The following is a 19,107-nucleotide window of genomic DNA, read 5'->3' as shown; positions in this document are numbered from 1 at the left end:
AAGAAGAAGGAGAAGTCAGAAAAGAAGAAGAAGAAGAAGAAGAAGAAGAAGAAGAAGAAGAAGAAGAAGAAAGAAGAAAGAAGAAGGAGAAGGAGAAGGAGAAGGAGAAGGAGAAGGAGGAGGAGGAGGAGGAAGAGGAGGAGGAGGACTTGCCTCAGAATGTAGAGGTAGATTAAGAGGTACAGATTCTGAAGCCATTGCTGGAGTAACTGAATACAGCATTCCGGAAGCCACTCAGATTCAGGGTGGCTTAACCAATAATTCCCTCTCTATGCTTAAAAGAAATTTGACCTGTAACTTGCCACTAAACATTTCTGACTGCACTATATCTCATGGTATTCACAAGGAGTTTGCTCTGAAGAGAACTAAACAGAGAAGCATTTCTTCCACTCCTCCCTCGGGCTCACTGTTGGAGCCAGCACTCTGATGTTCCCAGGAGCGCAGCATCTCAGATGGCAGCCAGGGCCATCCCAGGTTACAGTGCTGAGCAAAGTGAGGGCACTCCTCTTAAAGGTTGCTGTCACTCCCTCCTGGCATCTTCTTCTTCTTCTTTTTTTAATGTTTATTTATTGGGAGAGAGAGTGTGAGTGGGGAGGGGCAGTGAGAATGGCAGACAGAGAATCTGAAGTAGGTCAGCGCAGAGCCCGATGCTGGGCTCGAACTCACGGACCGTGTGATCAAGACCTGAGCCGAAGTCGGACGCTTAACCGACTGAGCCACGCAGGCGCCCCGACTGCTGGCATCTTCTGATGGGCGCTCACTGCTGCTTGGGGCTCAAAAGCAGGTAGAGCAACAGCAATGTAGAAGGGGAAGCAAGTCCTATATCTCGGATCAACTTCTGTTTACACCTAGGCCGCCTCCAGCTGCTTGCCGATGGGGTCAGAAGGGAGGGAGGCAGGAAGGAAGGGGAGAAGGGGATGAGAATGAACTTTTATTAAGCTCCTACTATGTGTCAGGCACTGTATCAAATACTTTTCATATAACTTATCTCGATGAATCCTCACCATGTTCTACGAAGTTCGATGAAATAGTTCTATGAAGTACTTATTACCATATTCATTTTAATTGATGAGAAAATCGATCCACAGAGATTACCTGACCTGCCCAAGGTCACATGCTTAGATAGCCAGAGGCAGAAATGGAGTTCAGACCTGTCTGATTCCAGCATCTGTGTGTGTGTGTGTGTGTGTGTGTGTGTGTATTCCTTTCTTTGAAAACATTCTTGTAAGGAACTCCAAGATATGAAAGGATGGCCCACCTATTTATCCTCTCCTCAGCACCATGAAAAACTCGGCATCTTCCCCTTGGAAATGTGGGACTCCAGGAGCACATTTTTTTTAATGTTTTATTTATTTTTGAGAGAGACAGAGACAGAGTACAAGCAGGGGAGGGGCAGAGAGAGAGGTAGACACAGAATCGGAAGCAGGCTCCAGGCTCTGAGCTGTCAGTACAGAGCCCGACGGCGTGGGGCTCGAACCCACGAACTCCAAGATCATGACCTGAGCTCAAGTCAGAGGCTTAACCGACTGAGCCACCGAGGCGCCCCTCCAGAAGCACATTTTGAAAAGCACAGACAGGTATGGTGGAAGAACCTCTAGACTGGTTAGGACTCAGCTCAGACACCAGCTTTTTCCATGATGGGAGAGAGTAAAGAAGATGGAATAAATAAGCTAAAAAAATTTTTTTTTTCTAATTAAAACAAAAAAGGAGCTCCCAAGTCTCTTACAGCTCCAGCACCCTCAGTACTGGTCAAATCACTAAGTTGTACACCTAAAACTAATGTTGCATTGTGGGTCAGCCATAGAACTGGAAACAGGAGAGGTACTTACTAAATGAATGACTAAATTGATGGTTAACACTGAATCACTAACTTGCCTAATTACAGTAAAGATAAGTGGGAAAGTTTGGACTCCTGCTTTTCTTTTCCTTGCAATAACAAGTTCCCTTCACGCTCCGCACTGAATCGTGTTCTCCGACGCTGGGGACTTAGTGAGGGCTTGCTGGCAGACTGCCTGATAAGATATGGTAGGCACATTATCACCACTTGATCTCTGGTCCTCCTATCAGAAGAAAGGATGTGCAAGGCTTTTAGGATTGCTGGGGAAACAGGATGAGTGGTAGTGGAAGGAAATATTGAGTAAAAGCGAGGTAAGGATGTACTTTCTTGCAATTCTAATGACATCTATTACCCTGTGAAAACAAGGTTCTCCAAAAAGGCACAGCCTGAAGGAATGCAGTCCCTGATATTAGAAGAGGGACGTGATGGGATAGATGGTAGGTATATTAAGGGGAACATAGCATAACATATAAACTTGTCAAATCACTAAGTTGCACACCTGAAACTAAGTTGCATTGTGGGTCATTCATATTCAAATTTAGAAACAAAAACAAAACAAAAAAACAGCAACAACAAGTTCTCCAATGCCATTCCAATTGACACAACCCTGAGAAAGATGCTTTGGAGGGGCATCTTGGGAGTCCCAACACAAGCATAGGTCTGGAACCAGCATTTGTCGAGTTCCTCGCAAGGGCCAGGCCTTGTGTACACAGGAGGCTGGTCTCTGGTGCTCTGCATTTACTTAGGCTTATCTCCAGAAGGGCAAGCATCCTGATTGGCAGGGAGATCCCATCCCTGCTCTTAGCCTCTGTGCCTGAGGACTCCACCAGACTGAAGCAAGTGACTTATGTCTGGCCAACAGGAGCAAGCAATTTCCCCAGCCACAGTGATTGGCTGGAAGAAAGCCATGTGACTCAGGCTGAGCCAGTCAGAACTCATCAGAGCTAACTCCCAGGAATCCCAGCTAGTGCTTTCCAGCTAGTATTTGAAGGTGTGGTTGGAGATGTCTTTCCTTCCTGTGAAACCTGAGAACAAAATCAGTAAAAAGAAGAAAAAAGGAGGAGCACCTGGATGGCTCAGTCAGTTAAGTGTCCAACTTTGGCTCAGGTCATGATCTTGTGTTCATGGGTTCAAGCCCCACATTGGGCTCCACGCTGACAGCTCAGAGCCTGAAGCCCATTTTGGATTCTGTGTCTCCCTCTATCTCTCTGCCCCTCCCCTGCTCTCTCTCTCTCTCTCTCTCTCTCAAAACTAAATAAACATTAAAAAAAAAAAAGAAGGAAAGAGGAAACTGGAACTGAGGAGTAGAGTAACAGCAATACAAATAAACAAAGAGGATCACTCCGTTTGGCTGTGGATCCAATCTAAAGATCACCCTGTGACTTCTCAGTTACAGGAGCAAAGAATTCCCACTAGTTTGCTTAAAAAATTGACTTAAGCTGCGTTTTCAGTCAATGACAACTGAAAGAGTTGCATATGACACAGGCATTTTATACACTGCCTTTACTTGATGTCCCTATCCCAATTATTCCAATTCTACAATAAGCAAACCAAGGCCTAGGAAGGTTAATTTACTTGTCCGAAATTGAAGAGGGTGTCAATTCTAATTTTAGAGAATAGGGATAATTCTTACTATCTGTGACTGTTTAAAATCATGTACAAGTTGCTGTCACAAGTACTGAAAAGAAGGATTTGCTGGAAATCTGAGAATGGATAACTTTGACCCTTTGAGGTTCCTTCAATATCGTGTGTGTGTGTGTGTGTGTGTGTGTATTCATTAAACATCAAAAAAAGATGGTCTGTGTAATGGTTAAGAGCTTGGACTCTGGGATATGTCCCCTGGTTCAAATCTCAGCTCCACCTATATCAACCGTATGACCTTGGACAAATGAATCTTTCTGTGCCTCCGTGTCCTCATTTGAACTTTGGAATGAGGATAACGATAGCATTTGCCTTTGGGGATTATCAGATTAGGTGAGGTAGTATATGAGAAGTACGTAGAAAGTACCCAGCATATAGTCAGTGCTGCTATTGCTATAAACATAATTACATGTGATGTTCCCCGTATGTCCCAAATTATAAAAACATGTATTGCTTGTATGCCCTGTTTATGCTGCCCTAAAAGACATAATGGAGCACATATTTACCAATCTCTTCTCCCAAGCACAGTCCTTCAGTAAAGTCTTCATACATCGACAACTGCAAAGCCAGAGCAGTAAAAATTTGCCCGAGCTAGGAAACCATTCCAACGGGCACCTGGATGTCTCAGTCGGTTAAGCGTCAGACTCTTGATTTTGGTTCAGGCCATGGTATCACGGTTCGTGGGTTCGAGCCCCGTCTTGGGCTCTGCACTGACAGTGCGGAGCCTGCTTGGGATTCTCTCTCTCTCCCTCTCTCTGCCCCTCCCCAACCCGAGTGCTCTTTCTCTCTCTCAAAATAAATAAATAAACTTTAAAAATAAAAAAGAAACCATTTCAAGACTCTCATGGTGTACTGTCATTATTTCAAAGATTAGAAACATTTTTTTGCAAGTGCGGTGTCAGCTTCTAAGCAGGAGTTGTTTCAGAGCCAAGTCACAAGAGATACCATCACACTCACGAGGAGGAGGAAGCGACTACATCCTGGCCCAGAGGAGTAGCGATAAGATCCCTCACCATCAGCGGGGATAATTGCAGATCCTTCGGTGTAAATGCCATCCCACAGCATTTTGCAATTTCTCGTTCCCAATATGCTTATGGACTTTAATTACATCCACCTTAAGTTTCTACCCTGGATACACTTCGAGCTGGCGAGTCTAATGGGAAGACCTGCTTGCCTGAAAAGCAAAGTGGACTTTGTACCAGAGCATTCGTGTTGTCCCTACTATCCTTATTATCTTCACCCACTACACACTCTTCCTCTGGAGAAAAAGAAATGGAATCAGGCTTCCCAGCATCACCTGGGCCCTTCTAGTTCTCTGCTGTAATTAATGCAAGGGATAAGCCCCACCAAATTCTTATCTTCCACAATACGGAACGGGACAATCAGGAACCCAGCTTTCTCTGATCGAAACAGCAAAGGCACCTGGCAAAAGTCAGATGGTGAGAAGTGGAAGCACTTAAAGGGTGGCAGAGTTTTCCACCTCCCCTTTATCACAGTGGGAAGGAGTCAGCTAAGCACAAACTCGGGGGAGAGTGTCTAAGCAGAGCAAGCACCACCATTATTGTTTTGACAGGGTTCTGTGGTCTGGTCTGCTGGCTGCAAAACGGTCGAATCGGTAAGTAGGCTTTGCTTCTCTCCAACTCACACTGCGTAATGTCCGCTGGGAATCACTTGGCGCAGGGCTGATCAACTACAATTAGGTTTAGGTGTAAGTGGGATAAAATCCAAATTAACAATAACTTGAATTCGCTAAAAGGACATTTTTTTTTTCATATCTAAACCAAAGCAGTCCAGGACTGATAGTGCTCTCCAGGAGGACAAGGGTCCAGGCTCACCCTTTTTACTCCATCATGGTATACCTCATGGTCCAAGATGGCTGCTGCATCCGCAACCATTATTTAAATTTCAGTCAACAGGAAGGAAATGATTGACTGACGAATAGGTAAAGATGGTAGAGAAGGTGTAGTATAAAATATACAATGAAATATTACTAAGCCATCAAAAAGAATCAGATCTCGCTCTTTGTAATGAGCCAGGATGTATTGTGCTAAGTGAAATAAGTCAATCAGAGAAAGACAAATACCACATGACTTCACTCATATGTGGAATTTAAGAAACAAAACAGATGAACATATGGGAATGGGGCGGGGGGACAAAAGAGAGGGGGAAAAACCCACAAGAGACTCTTAGTGATAGAAAACAAGCTATTGGTGGAGGCAGGTGGGTGGGAGATGGGCTACATGGGTGATGGGTACTAAGGAGGGCACTTGTGACAAATCACTGACACTACTCCTGAAACCAACATTGCACTGTATGTTAAATAACTAAAATTTAAATTTTTTAAAAAAGGGAGTAAATGAGCCAGAAGGGACAAAGAACATATGTAAGCATTTTTACAAGATTTCCTGGAACTTGCCCATGACCTCCACCTAATCCTTGTTAACATAGAGTTACCAGATAGCCTAATGAATAGATATCTGGTCTAATGGACCCCACACACAAACTCATGTAATTACAGTCTAGATCTTGGTCCCCAGAGCAGGCAGAGTGGGTAAGCATCATCTCTCATGGAAAGTATTGCCTTAGCCAAACTTCTTGTCTGTGGTGCTAGACGTCTCACACAGAGAGACTGCCAGCTTCTCTAGAGCCTGTATTAAGGTTAGCATTTTCTCTTTCTCTGTCTCTGTCCCCCTCTTTTTTTAAACTATAAAACAGACTCGCTTGCATCTCAACATTTATTTCAGATCATTAAAGAAATTTAATTTGAATGTTTGAATATTTAATTTGAATATTTAAATTGAATTTAATTTGGCTAATTTTTGATTATTATTTCTCTAATATTAATATTTAAATATTATTACCATTAAGTTCTTAAAATATAATCCTATCATCTAGAAACCAGATGAAGGGTCCACGATACTGAGATCACAAATCCTTGGTACTGACCTAAGCTTTCAGACTCAGCCTTGCCACAGAAAACCTAACTGCTTTGGTTCCCTGTCTCCTTGAATCTGACAACATGGAAGGGGATGAGGGGCCCAGCACTTTCTATCCTTTTATATTGCTCTTGACTGAAAAATAAAGATCCCAACTGTGTGGTTGGGCCTGGTGGGCACTGCAACGTGGAGTGTTTCTTCAGCAGATGAGTAATGCTTGAACTGTGGTACAACCATTATAACCAGGTAGCCTGGACTCAGAGCTCTCGGTTCTACCATTTACAGGGTGTGTGATCTGGGATGAATTACTCTCTGCCTCAGGTGAGCAGGATTCAACATATGTGTCATATACGTCAGGTGGTTTCCGAGATGAAATGATTCCATAGGTGTCATTGGTATCTCCATCCAGATACCTGATGGAAAATGATGTGCTTAGTAAGTGTTAACCATTATCATTAGTTTATACATTAGAGGCGCCTCTGTATGAAAAAGTAAGCTGGACAATATTTTTGCCTTTTTAAGGCTAATTAAAAGAATTCATTCAACAAATATTACTGATAAATCACTATGGTTTATCTCAGTTAAGCACCTTCACCTATAGAGGTAGAAAGGAGAGAGAAGGAGGGAGGAAAGGAGGTAAGTGGGCAAACAGAGCATGTGGCAGATGGCCTGTGAGCGTGTATTTGGGGACCCAAGGCCATCACTGAGAACAGGAAGATAAGTCCCTCCTTGAGTTTTTATGTATTTCCAATCCCTGGGGTGAGGCTGTTCTCTGCGACTAATGGCTGTGTGTGCATCTAGGCAGGGAGCAGGTGTTGATCTACACAGACTAGTTAATAGCCACTAACAGCACTTAAAAATCCGATAAACTGAGAAGGATGTTCTAACCATTCACACCAGAACCAGAATTCTGTGGGGCCCTTCTTATGCAGTAGCACACAACATCATCCCCATCCCCATCATCATCACCATCACCATCACCATCCTCAGTGGCAAGTCTTCCTGCCTAAGAATCAACAACACAAACATTTTCCCAACCAACCCTGTGTGCTAGACACTTTTCCAGCACTGAAGATAAAAAGGTTAGTGAGATCTGCTCACTGGCCCTAGAAGCCTATGGTATGGAAAGCAAATCTGTCTGGAACTGACCATAACATAGTGTGATAAGAGCTATGGGAGGAAATTGAATCAAATTCCACAGGAGACTCTGATTAATGGTCTGTTTTCTGCTTGAAGGGGGCCCTTTTTTAACATCAAATATTGTCCAAGAACAAAGGGATTCACCAAACAAAACATCACCGATGGCACAAAGCAAATGAACACAACTGACTGCAAAGGAACATGCTTCCAAAAAACCTTGTGAAGCTTCAGGTAAAATGGCAGACTGAAGCACTAAGTTAGTATATGCCCTTCCCTGGCCAGGCTCCAAACATATAGTGGATAAAATATCACCATTTAAAAAAATTCTAAGCTGAATTCAAAATAAAGATTTGAATACCCTTAGGCACCAGGAAATAAAAAAAAGAAAGAAATTAAAAGCTACATAGTTATCTTACAGATGATACCATGGCTGCCCAAAGAAAGGAGTGAATGGTATCAGAGACAATGTAGGAATTTTGAAGGGATAGGATATATGGCTTTGAAACAGACCCTGGAAGCGTTATTTGCTTTGAGAAGGAAGGGTCTAGAAAAACAACAACACTATAATAGGGTCTACTGAATGGCAAGGAAGTACACCTCTCCCATGCCATTGGATGGATAGAACTAAAAACCACATGCCTGTGCCATGTGTGATTTGAAGATCTCAAGTACATCCTTCCCTGCAAGGTGCCATGATGCCAACCACGGGGAAACGGTCCAAAGCAAGTAAAACCTGTTGGACACCTGATGGAACAAAGCAAAAACCACTTTATGAGGATACTTCCACATTCCAGGGATCAGGGACACCCTTAGAGGAAAAAATAGCTCCATCTGAAAATGAGCTCCCACCTGCAGATGAACTTTTCAAAAATGAAAATCTATGATAGGAAACTATCCTTTGTCAAGAAGACCCAACAGATGCAACACAAGAATACAGTAGAACACCTGAAAGAGACACTTTTAAAACAACAAAACAATACAAAACGAATTGTCCACGCCGACTTAATATAGCTGAATAAGCAAACTCGTATGACTGAATGGAGGAAAGCCTTTGCCCAAAGGTCACTCCCCCAACCAGTGTTTGACTATCAACTTTTAGTAGATCATTCTTTTGTATGAGGCATTTTCTTCTTTCAGCTATCCTTTTAAAATATGCATATACTCCTGGGAGAATTAATACAAGTTAGCCTTTCTCAAATTTCAGTGTTTATTGGAATCATCTGTGGAGCTCTTTCAACATGAGCCCTACCCAACAAAATCCTGGTTTAAGTGCATTCAGCATGAGACCCACGAATCTATATCTTTAACTAGTGTCCCAGGTGATTTTCAGAAAGGCTCAGGAGGGCAGTACAGGGAGGATGGACTTGAACGGCTGACCAAACAGTCTACTGTAGAAACTATTTAAGGGGCAGAGGACAGCATGCTGGGGAACCTTTAGTTAAGAACTTGTATTTCACAGTAGAATAACTTTATTCCTATAGAACTATACATAGTCCATAAATATTCTTCTACACACACACCTTTTAAACCATATTGACTTTCTACCTGTCATTTAAGATTGATTTTTAGCATACTATTATGGTTATTGGTGGTAGAAATGAAAAGAAAGGAGAAAAAGAAGGAAAGGGATAGTTGCTAGTCAAAGCTAACAATTAAGCAAAACAAGGAGGAATTATTATCGTTATTATGTCTCTCAAATCCAGCTTGGGGTATCCGAGACATTTACTGCTTGCCAAACACCCATTGGACTCTTTCACATTCCCAAACCTTCTTGCAGTGGCTATGGCCACGTGGCTAGAGCCTAAGGGCTGTGTGCAACTCTCTGGTCCAGTTCCCCACGCATGGAGGTCAATTGTCTAGGAGGGTCATCTGACCCCCATCAAGCTTGCACAAGCCATGAACAAACCTCTGTGGGGTTGTTGCTGAAATTGAGGGAAGGGGGTGTTTGCTACCACAGCATAGCCTAACCTGATATGCTAGTCTGTAAGAAATGGAAATAGATATAATCTTGTTAAAGAAAATGGTCTCCCATGCCTTAGTAGTTATAGATAACAGTTCCTGTCTTGCACCCTCTTTAACTATTTATGTTCCACCACTGCTTCCAACATCTTTAAATTGCTAAAATTGAATAGAGATCCCAATAACCTCCAGGGAACTACTCACTTCAAGAGTTCCATGTTATGTGTGTGTGTGTGTGTGTGTGTGTGTGTGTGTGTGTGTGTTTGTGTGAGATGTTATTTTTAGGAAACAAAAGATCCAGATATTTCTGATCCATACAAGCACTTACTGTCAATATACACATCTCACTGACCTCTTTACAGTTAGTTTTCTTTTGCTGTAAAGAGAATAGCAGAACCAAGCAGATGTTCTGGCCACTCTGCAGCTGCTTGATTTACAATGTGACACCAAATTTATGAAATCAGCTGGGGGACCCCATGGCATCCTAAGGTTTCAGGAAAGGAAATTCACAGGTTTGAGTCGACCCAGTTTCCATGTTGTCAAGTACTCTGCAATGGGAAGTTTCTGTGAGGTCCCCAAAGGACAGCCATGAAAGCTGGGGGAGAGCAAAGAATGAACATAAAGCAACATGCTTCCTTCCCTGACAAGACCAATGGGAGGGCCAAGAGGAGGAGGAAGGAGGGAGAAAAATCCCAAGAAGGAAGGAAAGAGACCCCATTTTTCAAACTGATAGTTTCCCCTAGGTTTGCCTCCCAACCCCACCCAGCATGGGAAGGATTCAGGAACGTTTTCCACCACCGCGAGAGAACACCTGCCCTGGGTTTGTGCAGAAAGTTGCACCATCTTTCTGCGTGCTTCCCACTCCTATTGTACTCACAATAAAAAATGGGGTCTCTGTGGGCTGAAAAGAGGTCTGGTTTGGACATTAGTGAGCTAAAGAGAGCCAAATAAAGTTTGACAACATCAGAGTTGAGAAGTCTGTCCTGAGGCAACACATTTAGTAATTTGCAATGAAGTTTCAGTGCAGGAACTTGCAAAGACACAATCCTCACCACCTATTGTTTTCTGCTTCTAAGTGGAGTGCATGATAATTGCATTTTAAAAGATCTCTTTGAACTCTCTTGCTTTTAAAAAAATTACAAAATCATTGCCCCGAAGTTTGCCGGCCACCCTCCTGGTAAAAACAAAAACAAAACAAAAACTCAAGTGTCCCATAGGCCTTGCCGCATTTGTTAAATAAATGAATGGGTACAAGGTCAAGAGGAGAAAGTAACCTGGGGATCAGTGGGAAATGTGGTTTTAGACACTTTGGGTCTGAGATGCTAATTGCAGCATCTTACACTAGACTGACAGATTTGACTACTTAAAAATTGTAAATTCTGTAAGACAAAGGACACCACAAATAAACCCAAGAAACAAGCAATACATTGTAGAAAAATACATACAATGTCCTAAAGAAAAGATTATTATCCCAAGTATACAGATTTCCTAAAAAACCTATGAGGCCCATATCTCAATAGTTAACTGAGCAAATGCTATAAACAGGCAATTTGCAGAGGAAGAATTACAAATGTCAATAAACAGAGTGAAATGTCAATAAAAAGATGGTGATGCTTATTAATAATAAAAATGCATATGAACAACCCATAAGTTTTATCCATAAAAGATATCATAAGTTTTACCCATTAGCTTGGCAAAAAAAAAAAAAAAAAAAAAAAAAAAAAAAAAAAATATATATATATATATATATATATATATATATATATATGAGGCACCTGGGTGACTCAGTCAGTTAAGCATCCGACTCTTGATTTCGACTCAAGTCAGGATCTCACGGTTCAAGGGATCAAGCCCCATGTGAGGCTCCGGGCTGACAGCACAAAGCTTTCTTGGGGTTCTCTCTCTCCTTCTCTCTGCCCCTCTCTCTCACACTGTTTTTCAAAATAAATAAATAAACACTTTTTTAAAAAATGGGATGATTTCAAATGTTGAAGATGCTCTAAAAGAAAGAAGCATTTTCATTCAATGTGGAAGAAATATAAATTTTAAAGCCTGTTGGGCGTAGGGAGAAACAATTTGGCAAGAGCCATCACAATTTGTAATGTGCCTGACACATACAGCACTTTCATTGCTACCAACCTATCCTGGACAAAAATACACACTTGCCCAAAGAGCAGGACTAAGCCATTCCTGGCTGTTGCGTCTGTAATAGTGCACACTGGAACCAATTCAAACATCCATCAATAAGGGAGTGATTATGTAGATTATAGAACAGCCTTATAAAGAAAATGTTTTACTGCTATTTAAAAAGGAATGTAGTAGATTTTTATATGCTGATATGGGAAGATCTCCAAATCGAAAAGCAAGTCAATTGGTAAAATACAGAACATGTGAGCTCATTAAATTCCATGGAAAAGGGATTGGAAAGATATCTGCCAAAGTGTTAACATTAGTTTCCTTTGGGATGGGCGATGGTTATGGGAAAGGTACAGGGGTTACTCTTACATTTTACTTCAACCATTTCCATGTATGCTTTACTACAAGGAATTTTAGGAGACAGGAAATTGATGGAGTATGAGGCAAGAGAATCCATTTGCTTTTATTGCTTCGAAAGGCAAGAATAGTGCAGTGGTTAAGATCATGGGCTCTTGAATCATATTTCCCAGTTTCAAATCCTGTCCACCCTGTTCTACTAAATACTGTGTGACCTTGGGACAAGTTTCTTAGTACCCTGGACCTCTACATGCTCATTTTTAAAGTAGGATTGGTAGACTTCACCTGTAAGTGATAGCATATAGCATTTACCTTTCTCTATCTGATTTATCTCAAAAATACTGTATGCTGTCACTTACAGGTGGAATCTAAAAAAGCCAAACTCATAAAAACAGAGTAGAATGGTGGTTACCAGGGGCGGGGGGGGGGGGGGAATTGGGGATATGTTGTTCAAGATTACAAACTTGCAACTGGTAAATAAATGAGTCCTAGAGATCTAAGGCAAAGCATAGTGATTACAGACAACAGCATTGTATTATAAACTTCAAAGTTGCTAAGAGACTAGATCTTAATTATTCCCAACACACACAAAACAATGATAACTGTATGATATGATGGAGGTGTTAGCTAACACTACGGTGGGCATCATGCTGCAATGTCTAAGTGCAGGAAATCAACACATGTGCACCGTAAACTTACACAATGTTATGTATCAATTCTATCACACGCGTGCACACACACACACACACACACACACACACATTTTAAAAATAAATAAGTGGGCTGGTGGTATTCCATACATATTAGTGTTATGATTAATATTGCTTTGGGTGTTAGCAATTTAGGTTATATTTCCCTCTCTCAGAGTCCAATCACAATAATTTGTTTGGAAATAAATAATATTTACATAATAAAATAGTGCTGATTTTGGTCATTGTTAATACTCAGAAGAACATATGGTCGATGCATGGAATAATTAATCCTATCTATAGAACAGAAAACAAATGTTATTAATACTGACACTAGAAAAGTAACAGTTGTCAAAGTTATAAAAATAACTAAAGGAAGAATGAAAAGAATAACTAATATAAAAATGTTAAAGATGACTTACACTCGTTAATGGACACGGATTTAGCTGAAGCATTTCATAGTGGAGAATACTAGACCCTATCTGAAGTCAGTAAGTCAATAAAAGTGAGTAAGTCAGATATATGCAGCTTATCTGAAATATGGAGCTAGACATCAAAAGCACTAAAAAATAAATACTTCAAATAATTTTCCTCAAGGAGAAGCATAAGGAGACTTTTATTCAGCAATTGATGTCTTCTCATACAATTTGAGTTTTGTAATATAATGCACGTTTTCATGATACTCAAAAAATAGGACACTCTTGCCATGGCAGAGGCATGGTACTGTGTGGTGTGTGTGTGTGTGTGTGTGTGTGTGTGTTGATTGCATAAAATTCACTATATGGAGAGTTATGCCCCAAAATGTGATAGCAGTTACTATCACTGGGGAAGGGATGTGGGTAGCTGAGGGACAGCATTAAGGTGAGTACCTTTCAGTAAATCCGTTTTGGGTCTTTTAACTTTTATGCCATGTTCATGCTTACTCCCAAAAATAATACTTTTGCAAAGCCTCTGCCTTTCACAACATGGCTCTGTCCATAAAGGTAGAGCCCTAAACTTCCAGATGAAAGTGTTACCCAGGCTGGTCCCACTCTCCAGTTCCTATGTCCATACTCCCTGTTACTCCTCTGTCAACCCCATCAGAATTCTCACCCACAATCACCTCCAGAATTACAGGTGCACCCCTTTATAGAGGGCTACAAATTCACATTTTGACTGTCCATTTTTGCAAAATGTTACCAAGCAATAAAAATGACTCCCCTCCTCCCATGTTTTGGCCATTCCACAACTGTGCATTAGAGAAGAATGCAAAGCAATGTAGGTGCCTGGTGACAGGGTGAGAAGGAAGGATGCCCCGGGCTGGTGGCTGAACCACAACAGGGAGCGGAGTCATCTGGATAATTGCCCAGCTTTGTTGGACATGTGTCTGTAGAAAGGAAGATTGGTCATGTGCAACCTAACGTGTTCAAGAACTATCATAATTTCAAAGTAACGATGAACATAAACAGTACTTCAAGAGAACTGAAACAACTGTAATAATACATGAAAATATCATTGATTTCTTTTGCTGGCAAAGCCCCAGGGTCATAGGTACAGCTAATATTAGTAGGGTTCATTGCCAACATTCATAACTAAACGAAATGTTGTATTTCAGTTCGAGGTTAGTGAAAATAAATATGTAAGTGTTCCTATCCAAGATCATGGATGCCTTGAATTTCATCTGTGGACCTGAGACAAAGACCCTGTTCTAGATCCAAGTATACCCAGAATTATAAATCCTATTTAAGGAGGACTAGTTGATCTGCAGCCAGGCTTGAAGCCTTAGACACATTTTGAGAACTGTTTCAGACAGAAGCCACATGTCAGACTAGGGAGGATTCCATACCGACTCAAAGTCAAATATATTAAAATTCATAGGAAGAAACTAGGCTTTTAAATAGATTACCTGGGATGTATAGCATATGTCATGGTTTTGAGCAATTAGAATTGTTCTCATTCACTTTATCTCCCCAGGCTAATGAGAGATGATTACAGAAACCACAGGTTAGAGATATTTTGAGCTTTTGAGAAACTTGACTCCTTTAGCTGTGAATGGCCTGCTTTATGCTACATGCACAAAGATGTCAGTTAAGGTGCCGATCTGTATCAGTTTTAAAATATGGCCTCCAGTTTTGTGTGTGTGTCTTTCTTTTTACCTTCTTCGCATCAAGAGGTGGCAATCTATCTCCCCTCCCTTTGAATTAAGATTGACTTATGACTGTTTGGCCCATAGCATACTATAGAAGTGAAGCTACATGACCTCCAAAGTTAAGTTATAAAATATTATGGAGCTCAGGCCTTGCTTGCCAAAAATACTTGCTTTTGAAGGTCCAAGCCACCATGTAAGAAACCTGCCCTGAGGCTGCCATGCTGCAAGGAAGCCCAAAAAACATGAGGAAGCCAGGTGTAGCTCCCCCTTGACTGTCCCAAATAGCCCAAATACTCACTTCCTGTGAGTGAAGGAAACTTCAGATGATTCCACCCTCCAGCCATTTAAGTAGGACCCCAGATGTTCAAGCCCTCCCAGTTGAGTCTCCAGTCACTGAGGAGCAGAGCCAAGTCATTTTTGCCTTGCTTGCCCAAATTCCTGATCCACAGAATCAATGAGCGAAACAAAAGGATTGGGCGTTGCCATACCATGAAACCCTGAAGTAGTCTGTTACATGACAAAAATTAACAAATTAAAAAAAAAAAAAAAAAAGGTCCAGTATTTAACTAGGAGGAAGCCGATGGAGTCAATATGCAGACATAGTGAGCAAACACCAGTACAAATTCATCAGAGCTTCCCAACCAGACCCTTTATATACATTAAATTGTTGTTCTAAACCAATGTATTGGCTATAAGGTCAGAGGTCAAAAATCCAATTGCCATAAGGGCTTCTGATCAATGTGAAATCTGACCCTTCTCTACCTTCTTTTCCCTATCCACCACTTGCATACAAAAGACTCCAAGGCTCAGATGGCTATGCCCATGAGATAGGAGGAACCTGAGTCCCTGAATGATTCATTGTGTGAAGGAGAGCTATCCACTCCCTGAGACACCCGCACTGGATTGTTACATGGGTAACATGATATACTTCTATAGATTATCGAGTCACTGGAATGTCAGAGTTTACTTGTTACAGCGTCTCATGTAACCCTAACTGATACAGGAACTCACTCTTGACCTCAGCGTCGAAAGAGTAATAAGCAGGGGTAAAGACTACGGAGAATATAAAAACATCAGTCCCAACTCAACTCCAGCCAATTTTTGTCATGTGGAAATGTGGAACCAGTTGCCAGATGTTCCAATTTATTTGAGAGATGCCAGACACCCTTATTTTTATATGGAGTCTTAAGTTTAGTGGTTTACTCCCTTAAAAAAAAAAAAACAGTGAAGCCAAACAAAACTCACCTTCAAGCCCATTCTGCCACATTGCACCTCTCTGGGCTGTATAGCAAGATTGGTGGGATCCCTTTATAATGACGGTGTTAGCTGAAGGGGCTAACCGCTATCAAAAATCAGCTGTATCGTACCAGACGTTTATTCCATCTGTTACTTCTTCGTCAGAGCTGTCATCTCAGAACTGCTCATATCCTCCTCAAAAGACTTCCACTTCAAAAGCCTAAAGTTCTTCTTTTTTAGCTCAGCATTCAAAGCCCCCACAGTCTGGCCCTCACCTAACCTCCTGCAGTATCTTTTTCCAGCTTCATCAGACTCAGCCCTCCTGTGTGTCTTCTAAACCCTGTGCTCCACTCATGCTGCCCCTACAGAACACGTTCATCTCATGGTTCAAGGTTCAGCTGATGGACAGCACAGGGTGAGAAACCAAACAAATCTGTGCTCGGATTCTGTGACACTTGCCAAGTGACCTTAGTTAACTCACCTAAACTTCTCCAAGCTGCACACCATAGGGGCTGGAAATGCCAGAAACCCCAGCCATCTACTCAGCTAGTTCAGGGGTCAGCAAACTCTTTCTGTAAAGGACAAAAGAGTAAATATTTCAGCTTTGCAGAACATTTGGTCTCTGTACAGTGACCTCTGCCACTGTAGCGTGAAATAGCCCTAGTCAATACATAAACAATTGGACATGGCTGTATTCTAACAACACTTTTATTTATGGACATTGAAATTGGAATTGTGTTTAATTTTCATGTCATAAAATGTTATTTTGCTTTTGCTTTTTCTTTTCTTTTTTTTTAACTTATTCTTGGGAGAGAGCAAGCAGGGGAGGGGCAGAGAGAGGCGGACAGAAGGTCTCAAGTGGGCTCTACGCTGACAGGCTGACAGCAGTGAGCCCAATGTGGGGTTCGAACTCACGAACCGCTACCTGATGACCTGAGCTGAAGTCAGATGCTCAACTGACTGGGCCACCCAGGTGCCCCACTTTTGATGTTTTGTTTCAACGATTCAAAAATATAAAAACCATTCAATATAAAAATATAAAAAATAAATAAATATAAATAAATAAAATAAATAAATAAATATAAATAAATAAAAACCAATAAATATAAAAATATAAAAACCATTCTTAGCTTGTGGGCTAAACATGAGTAGGTGGCTGGCCAGATTTGCCAATCCCTGAACTAGTTCATGGCCATGGAATCTGTGGCAAAGTTTTCCAGAGTGGTTTCCGGGAAACGTGTCCTCTTCATTTGTCCTCCCATATCAGAGGAAACAAGAGGAAACACTCCTCTTCTTGGGCTGGACGTTGCCTTATCTCCACCCAATGCCATCCTGGGCCATTTGAAGCAAGGCGGGTGTCTTATAAGGATACTGAAAGAGGAGTGACAAATAGAAAGACCCTAGATGATACCATTAAGCTGCCAAAGCAACCCTGAAACCAGCTGACTCCAGAATTTATTTCATTAGAAACAGAATTTTTCTCATTGTTTCGCTGGGTGTTTTGCAGCGGTATTACCAAGTTGGGTGGGCAGCATGCCGAGTAGGGGGTACCACGTGGAGGGGCAATCTACGTGGGTGTGGGCAGTAAGGGGGTGTGTGGTCTGCAGGGAATTTAAAAACAGTAATAAAACCAACTAGAAGTGCATCTGCTGGTGATAAAAAGCACCAGCAATTCTAAACCATGCCAGTGATAAAATACTCACCCCCATCCGGTCCTCTGCTCCCAGCACTCCCCAGTCTTATTCCCCAACTAATACTTTGTGCCTTGCCCTCAAGAGGCTCCTAATGGATATGCATGTCCCAGCACCCAGTATAAATGTTTACTGACGTGCTGAAGATCCCATGATCCACACACATGCACACGAGGACATATATGAACCCGTGAAATAGTGAGTCATATTATAATCGCATTCTCCCGGCTCTGGAAAATGAAGAGTATTTAGGTTTCTGCCACTTGACATTTCTTAAACCCACAGTGGAATCATGAGGCCTCTACCCTATTGTGACCTCATATAGCTTTACAATGGTTTCTCAAGGCCTGGTTGTGTTTACCAGGACGGCCCTGGAAAAGGGTGCATTTGAATCAAATGCAAAAGAATCGAAATCAACTTAAAGCGATGTATTTGAATTTACTCAGGAAATGCAGTGTCCCCAAATAAGAAAATTAGCCCAACCGAGGAAAATGTAGCCGAAGTACCCAGGAGTTAGAACCCTGTGAAGTGGCATATGGGCGGCAGAAAGCAGGCACAGTTCCGATGCAGCATGCCTCACTCCCCCTGGCCCTGCTCTGGGATCCCCAGTCATGTAATCGGGACTACAAGGTAGCAGATTCTATAAAAAATGTGTGCCCGTGATTTAAACATCAAGCTTTAATTGTTACCAAGATCCTTTCCCAGCTGTATTTTCCCTGCACTGTCAAATCACACATGCATTCATGCGTACCCATTCATACACACACGTACATAAGCACAAAAACACATGTGTTGGCAAAAAAAAAAAAAAAAAACAACACCCATGTGTGTACAGACAGGCACACGAATGCATAGGAGCAGGGCAGGGCTATGGATCTCCTCTTCTCCTTCCACCAGAAAGTAGGCTGTCTTTCCCTGTGAGCTGGGGGCCTGCTGGGCCTTCAGCACACACGAAGCCACCATTTAGCTGACGGTCTGGCAGAAGTGGCACTTCCTGGGCTGGGGTGACAGCTTTGCATCCCCTGCACGGCAGTCTCCGACCTCCAGGGTTGTAGCACCTGTTTCCCTTTGCCCTGCTCTTCCCTGCGCACCTCTCATTCCCCAGGCAGAACGCCCCACCAAGGTTGGGGACTGGGATAGATTCCAGGCCCTTAGCTGACATCTTAAAGCCTCTTTCAGGCTCCAGAAGCCCCCCATGTGCAGCTCGCTCTGGTGCACAGAAACATCCACGGGGGGGGTCAAGCACGACCCTGGCAGTGGCGGTCACAGACAGGAAGTCGATCCCCGTGCGCACGCTGAACCGCTGTAGATGGCGGCACCGAGCATCTGTAAGCAGCTGTGGCCCCTCTGCCACCTG

General features: G+C 42.2%; 1 long non-coding RNA gene across 1 annotated transcript in view; it reads right to left on the bottom strand.

The window, feature by feature from the left end:
• LOC122204955 overlaps window positions 1-17,974 on the bottom strand; it is a 39,135-nt gene extending 21,161 nt beyond the window's left edge. Inside the window, exons 1-2 of the long non-coding RNA XR_006195850.1 lie at window positions 17,763-17,974; window positions 16,541-16,631 (exon numbers count right to left, since the gene is read on the bottom strand). This is a non-coding gene — a long non-coding RNA (uncharacterized LOC122204955). The remainder of the gene's footprint in view (window positions 1-16,540; window positions 16,632-17,762) is intronic.
• Window positions 17,975-19,107: the final 1,133 nt, after the last annotated feature.

This window comes from Panthera leo, chromosome D4, assembly GCF_018350215.1.
Source record: "Panthera leo isolate Ple1 chromosome D4, P.leo_Ple1_pat1.1, whole genome shotgun sequence".
In the NCBI taxonomy this organism is placed as follows: domain Eukaryota; kingdom Metazoa; phylum Chordata; class Mammalia; order Carnivora; family Felidae; genus Panthera; species Panthera leo.
This window is presented reverse-complemented; position numbering and strand designations above follow the sequence as displayed.